This window comes from Triticum aestivum, chromosome 2B (assembly GCF_018294505.1).
Source record: "Triticum aestivum cultivar Chinese Spring chromosome 2B, IWGSC CS RefSeq v2.1, whole genome shotgun sequence".
In the NCBI taxonomy this organism is placed as follows: domain Eukaryota; kingdom Viridiplantae; phylum Streptophyta; class Magnoliopsida; order Poales; family Poaceae; genus Triticum; species Triticum aestivum.
The window spans coordinates 429,257,654-429,264,571 of NC_057798.1; positions in this window are offsets into that span (position 1 = coordinate 429,257,654).

Genomic DNA, 6,918 nt, shown 5'->3' on the forward strand with positions numbered 1-6,918 from the left:
GCCCGCAAGCTTTGGAACAGATTCCTCACTAAGAAGAATCAAATTGTCGACTGTCCGGACGCTGAAGCCTTAGCGGCTTTCAAACACAGCATCCATGACGAATGGCTCGCCCGACACCTCGGCCAAGAAAAGCCGAGGACAATGGCAGCCTTAACAAGCCTTATGACCCGCTTTTGCGCGGGTCAGGATAGCTGGTTGGCCCGTAAAGGCACCAGCGACCCCAGCACATCCGAACTAAGGGATGGCAATGGGAAGCCACGGCGTAATAAAAACAAACACCAAAACAAGGAAGAGAGCCCGGACAACACGACGATCAACACTGGATTCAGGGGCTCTCGACCTGATCAGCAAAAGAAGCCATTCAAAGGCAGTAGAGATGGACCATCCGGTCTGAACAGAGTCCTGGATAGACTATGCCAAATTCATGGCACCCGGAGAAACCTGTGAACCACACCCATAGAGAGTGCTGGGTCTTCAAGCAGGTCGGCAAATTAAATGCTGAATACAAGGGGAGGGGCACACCAAGAGAAGACGAGGATGAACCTCACCAGCCGAACACTGGGGTACAAAAAAAATTCCCGCCAGAGGTTAAAACAGTAAACATGATCCACACGACTCACACATCCACGAGAGGGCATGAACGCGCGCCCATAGAAGTGCATGCTGTAGAGCCCGTCGTACCCACATCTCACTACTGGAAGTCTCGTCCGATCTCTTTCGATCACATGGACGGCCAAACTACAATTTGGCGAGGAGGATCACAGGCCTTGGTGCTTGACCCAATAATCGACGGATACCGTCTCACCCGTGTCCTCATGTACGGCGGTAGTGGTCTCAATTTAATATATGAGGACACTGTCCAGAATTAAACAAAGCAACACCACCTTTGAAGAGGTGATACCAGGTGTTGTAGCCTGCGCCAGGGGCTCCGTCGTGCTGGAAGTAACAATCGGCTCCCCAGGCAACTCCAGAAGCGATGAGCTGCTCCTCACTGTCACACCCTTTCAAAGCAGCTATCATGCATTGCTAGGAAGAACGGCCTTCGCCCGCTTCAACGCATTGCGCACTATGGCCACCTTACACTCAAGATGCCCGGTCCCCGTGGCGTCATCACCGTTAGCGGAATCATAAAGCGCCCTTCATGCGCAGAGGAATACGCGACGGCCCTAACGGCCGGACTATAAGCGGCCTCCAGTTTTAGAAAACATGATTGGTCATTACGACCACATACACGGTTAGACGAGTCCGGTAGCCCGGATAAATTCAAACAGGGCACTGTATATGTAATCCCATAAGGGACACCAGGGGCTGTCTATATTTAATACAGCCCCACGCTTGGCTCAACCTTATTGGCAGGCCAACAGCTTACACTCTTATTATTGATTGCATACTTACGTTGCACCCTCCTACGAGTTTTTCTTTTTTACAGACAATGTTCGCGCGATACCCTTCCAGGATACAGCACAACAGAGATAAAGGCGCAGACGTGCAGCAGGGCCCCGTGCAACAGGTTTCTTTTTAGATTAAGCCCCTGTGTAAACCTTTTTTACTGCCTCTTGTTGTTTAACCATCCCATGGGTTCTATACCCACAGAGGATACTGCCGTTTTTGGCATTTGGCCATGGCAGACTAAATTGCACGTACCTAGAAATAAAGGGCTTAAAACAGGCTCTTGTCAGCCTATCTTCTTTTACAAAAGACCGAATACCCTTGGGAGTGTTCGGCGTCACGAGTTTGGCCGTATATGCATCAGCTCCGAATCATGTCTTTGGTCAAAATGTTGGGTTTGCCCGGCTCCTGGGTTTGCCGCCTTACGTTCCGCTATCATCCGGCTAAGGCAGGCCAAAGGAGAACTACTGCGATTGTGCCCTGGTTATTCCGGATGAGCGCCTCAGTAGAGAAAGCCGAAAACTGACCGTCATGATACAGCGAGAGACTGTTCAACCACTCGAAGACTCACCGGAATCCCTAAAGATTCCTCCGCCTTAACGAAGGGCCGTTTCCCGGCCATGTACACACGCGCCCGTATTCGGATGCACGTGGAGGTACCAGGGGCTACATAGTAGCCCCACCATTAGACTCCCATGGCTAAGCGAAAGTGTTACAGCTATATAGTCCGGTTGCCTAGTTCGGCGTGCGATCACCTCCTTAACGGACCAAGACGTTGGATCAAGTGTGATTATGCATATTTTTTCGCCAACACCCCCGCATTGTCCGCGAGGGGGCTGAAGCCAACGACTGCTATCTTTCAGACTACTTATACATATAAGAATAGCCGCAAAGGGAGGACAATCATACTTCCGGGCAAAAGTATAAACATAGCCTCATAATTAAACTAAACATTGTTTTCTACAATGATTCGACTTATCACTCGAATAAAACACTCTTCGAGCACTGCGCCTCTATCAGGCGGGCACCTTCTGTGACTTGCGCCAAGTAGTGCTCGGCCGGATGTTGGCCTCCCGCCGGATCCTGGCTCGCTATTACAGTGGCCTCCATATCCGTCCAGTAGGCTTTAACGCGTGCTAGAGCCATCCGCGCACCTTCTATGCATGCCGACCTTCTCAGGGCGTCAATCCGGGACACGACTCCAAGGAATTGTTGCACCAACCAAAGTAGCTGTCCGGCTTAGGCCCCTTTGGCCAAAGATGGTCTATTACAGACCGCATTGCAAGTCCGAACAGCCTGTGGAGCTCCGCCATAGCAGCCACCTTCTCATTCACTGGCAGCGGGCACGTGGGAGCATTAAACTGCAACCAGAAAAGCTTCTCCACTTCTTCATCGCCTTGAACCTCGAAGAACTTGACAGCGTCAGCTGTACTATTCACCAAGTCCGCATATGCGTCCGCAGGACTCATGCGACCCACCAGGGGAGCATACTTTGGATCCAAGAACTTCGTACAAAGTGAGTACGAGCCCCTAGCCACGATTTTGTCAGCTTGTTGGAGCTCCTCCCGCATACTCCTGATCTCGGTCCACATCTCCTTGGCGGCATTACGTGCCTTGTCCAGCTCGGCCGAACTAGCCTTATTCTCCTTTTCAAGTAGTGTGTACCGGTCGGCGGCATTTTTTAACTCTTCGGCCATTTCAGCTATCTTTTCCTCGCTTCGGCGACGAGCAGCCTGTTTAGCTCTCAACTCTTCGGCCGCCTTTAGGGCAGCCGCATTGCTAGCCCGAGCTTGTTCCTTGGCTTGAGCAAGTTCCTCCCTCAGCGCCTCCACGGCAGCAGCACCATCTGCAGTGCACACATATTGCATTAATATTATGCCGCTTTGGCATTTTCCTACACATTATACTAAAAACCATGCACATACCTTGGGACTCCTCAAGCTGTTTATTCACCAGCGTGATATCGGCATCGATGGATCCGATTTGCCTCCTTAGCTCGGCAACTTCAACAGACTGGTCGGCTGCCGGACCCTTGTATACCTGCGCACATGTATGGCGCAGCCATTAGTATATGATCCCCCGTTTGCCGCCTATGGCGGGCAACCAGAGTCTCAGGGGCTACTATCTATAGGAAGCACACCTAGCGCGTGCTTCATAACCACAAAGTTGTGCATTTTTCACTACATACCTCAAAGCCTTTGAGCAGGTTTGTAAATGCCTCATTCAAGCCGCTGGTAGCAGATGAAATCTTCTTGAGCACCATGCTCATTAAAGAGCGGTGCTCCTCCGAGAGCGCGGTTCGCTCGAGACGACCCGTCAGTACGTCCGACTGGACACTAAACTGCACCGGACCGTTCTCATCGCCCCCCATGGGAGCCAAATGCTCCGGGCTCAGGGCGGCTGACATACTAGCCTCCGGCTTCGGTATATCCGGACTCCTTTGTGATGACACCTCCGTGTCGCCCGCCTCATGAGGCGGAGAGTTGGGTGGGGTTTCACTCTCCATCAACTCCGGACGAAGGTCCCCCGAAGACGAACTCTGTTGAGAAGAGCTGCTCGCCGGACTACAAAAAACGAAGTCCTGATTATGGATCTCTGAGTAACATCTCACCTTCGAATTATTGAATGACTTACGGCTCGTTGGAGGGCTGGCCCGTTGGCGGGCATGACGTGGTGAGGGCGCCTATCGCGGCAGAGCCCCTTGGTGATGTTTTCTTCCCTTGCTTGGGCGTCTCCGCCTCCAAATCTTCGGAGGTGGCCCTCTTCTTCCCGCGTGGGGAGGAGGCTTTGACCTTCCCTTCCCGACTATCCTCCATAGGAGGGTTAGCGATTTTCCCGGTCTGGATGCGCAGCGCGTGAAGTTCGGCTTCACTGCCCTTTCCTTCGTCCATCTCTGAAGGGATTTTACTGAGTGCCCGGTCCAACATCTTTGCAATAGTGGGACTAGGCGAGCCTTCAGGAAGTGGTGCCGGACACCTGATTCCATTCGCCTTGTCAAGCCATTCCTGGCCGCGGAGGGAGTGTTAGAATAAAAATCATGATAAATATAAATGAAGTGTCCGGCTTTAAGGTTACTTACTTGGGCATCTAGGCGATTGCAGCTTAGGCCCGCATCCTTGGTGGTGTCTGGACACTTTGCTTGTGGTCCGAAGAATAATTTACACATTCCTTCGAGCGTCAGGCCGAAGAAGTGCTTAATAGTCCGCGGACCCTCCGGATTAAACTCCCACATGCGGAGAGGCCGATGTTTGCACGACAACGTCCGCCGGACTAGCATTACTTGAATTATGCTGACAAGATTTATGTCCCTCCTAAGGAGCTTCAGGATGCGGTTCTGTAGTTTTGGCACATCACCAGCAGGCCCATAATTCCGTCCCACATCGGTCCAAGACGCCAGCTGTGATGGGGGCCCTGAGCGGAACTCGGGAGCAGCTACCCACTTTGTGCCTCTGGGAGCAGTGACATAGAACCATATCCGTTGCCATACGTCAGATACTTCCGGAAAAGAACCCTCTGGCCATGGGGCATCAGCATTCCTGCTTATTATGGCACCTCCGCACTCCGCGTGTCGCCCCTCGATCATCTTCGGCTTCATATTGAAGGTCTTTAACCACAAGCTGAAGTGTGGGTTGACGTGGATAAAAGCCTCGCACACAATAATGAAAGATGAGATATGGAGGATGGCGTCTGGAGCCAGATCATGGAAATCCAAGCCATAGTAGAACATAAGCCCCCTCACAAAGGGGTCGAGGGCGAGGCCTAGACCTCGGAGGAATTGAGGAGTAAACACGACGCTCTCATTGGGCTCCGGCATGGGGATGACTTGCCCCGGAGCAGGAAGCCTGTGCTGGATATCGGCAGTTAGGTATCCAACCTCCCTAAGCTTCTCAATATCCTCCTCCTGAATCGAGGAGGCCACCCACCGGCCTGCTGCGTCGGATCCGGACATACTGGAGGATCTGGGGTGTTGGAGCTAAGGCTTTGGGCGATGGAGCTCGAGGTATGAGAGGGAGCAGGAGAGGTGGAGACGAGGCGTAGGCCTCGGCCCCTTTATAAAAGGGATGAATGCCAAGAGTCCTTAGTGTGACCGCTTGAGACTTATCTAAAAGGAAACACAGAATTATACCAACAGTCGCGGTAGGGTCGCATATGCCCATATTGATGAAAGATCCCGCATTAAGAGGGACACGATCTCTGCTTTGGTGGGACGTGCCGATAAAACCGCCTCGCAACCCGACTCGAGGTGGAGCAGGAAACGATGGTTCGTGTTGGACCAGTCACGATGCAAGGGCACGACGTATGAAGATTGCCAGCAGAACAGATTTATGCTAAGGGTGTGTGAAGATCATCTTGCAGATCCGGACACAACCTACGTGTTCGATAATCACCTTGGAGTATTTAGAGGAGGAACCCACCTTGCAATGTCGAAGACAAGACTGCATGCCGGACTCATCGTCATTGAAGCCTGGTTCAGGGGCTACTGAGGGAGTCCTGGATAAGGGGGTACCCGGACAGCCGGACTGTATTCATCGTCCGGACTATAGAAGCGTCAAGATACAAGACTCAAGACTTTGGCTCGTGTCCAGATGAGACTCTCCTTTGCGTGGAAGACAAGCTTGGCGATCCGGATATTATGTTTCCTTCCTTGTAAACCGACTCCATGTAAACCCTAGCTCTCCAGTGTCTATATAAACCGGAGAACATGGTCCTTAGAAGTCCGATCACAATTACAATCATACCATCATAGGCTAGCTCTTAGGGTTTAGCCTCTATGATCTGGTGGTAGATCTACTCTTGTATTCCACATATCTTCAATATTAATCAAGCAGGAAGTAGGGTTTTATCTCCATCGAGAGGGACCGAACCTGGGTAAACATTGTGTCCCTTGCTTCCTGTTACCATCAGCCTAAGACGCACAGACCGGGACCCCCTACCTGAGATCCGCCGGTTTTGACACCGACAGGTAGACTCACCTAGGTCCTAGTACTTATCAAGACTTTGGGCCGGCTCCGCCTGGCTGGGCCCCAAGATGAAGCTCCGCCCTCTGGGGGCCGGCTGGCTAGACGGCCGGCTACCGGAGGGCGGCCAACCCCAGCCTACGGCACTGCATGTGGCCGGCTCCAGCCAGCCGGCCTCTAGAGAGGGCGGCATTGAGCAGGCGGCCACCTCGCGGCCTCGGAGCAACCGGGCCCCCATTGAGAGTACAAGTTAGAGCATAGCTACAGTAAAGCACGTCGCCCCCGACGCCCGGGACAGGCATGGCTACAGTGCTCCGTACAGGCAGAGATCTCCGCACGACGGGTCACTGTACCATGTCTCCCCTGACGTCGCTCCGAGAAGGCGGAGTCCTATTCCCCACGACGGCCTGTCGGTACGGCCTGCCGGCGGTGGGCCCTATCGCGGAGAGACTCCGTAGAAGATGGCGGAAGCCCAATCAGTCCGACTCGGGAATGGCCGGCCTCCAGCAGACTACCGTCCCTTGCCCCGAGGCAAGCATGCCATTAAGCTGATGAGACCAGGTGTGGCTAC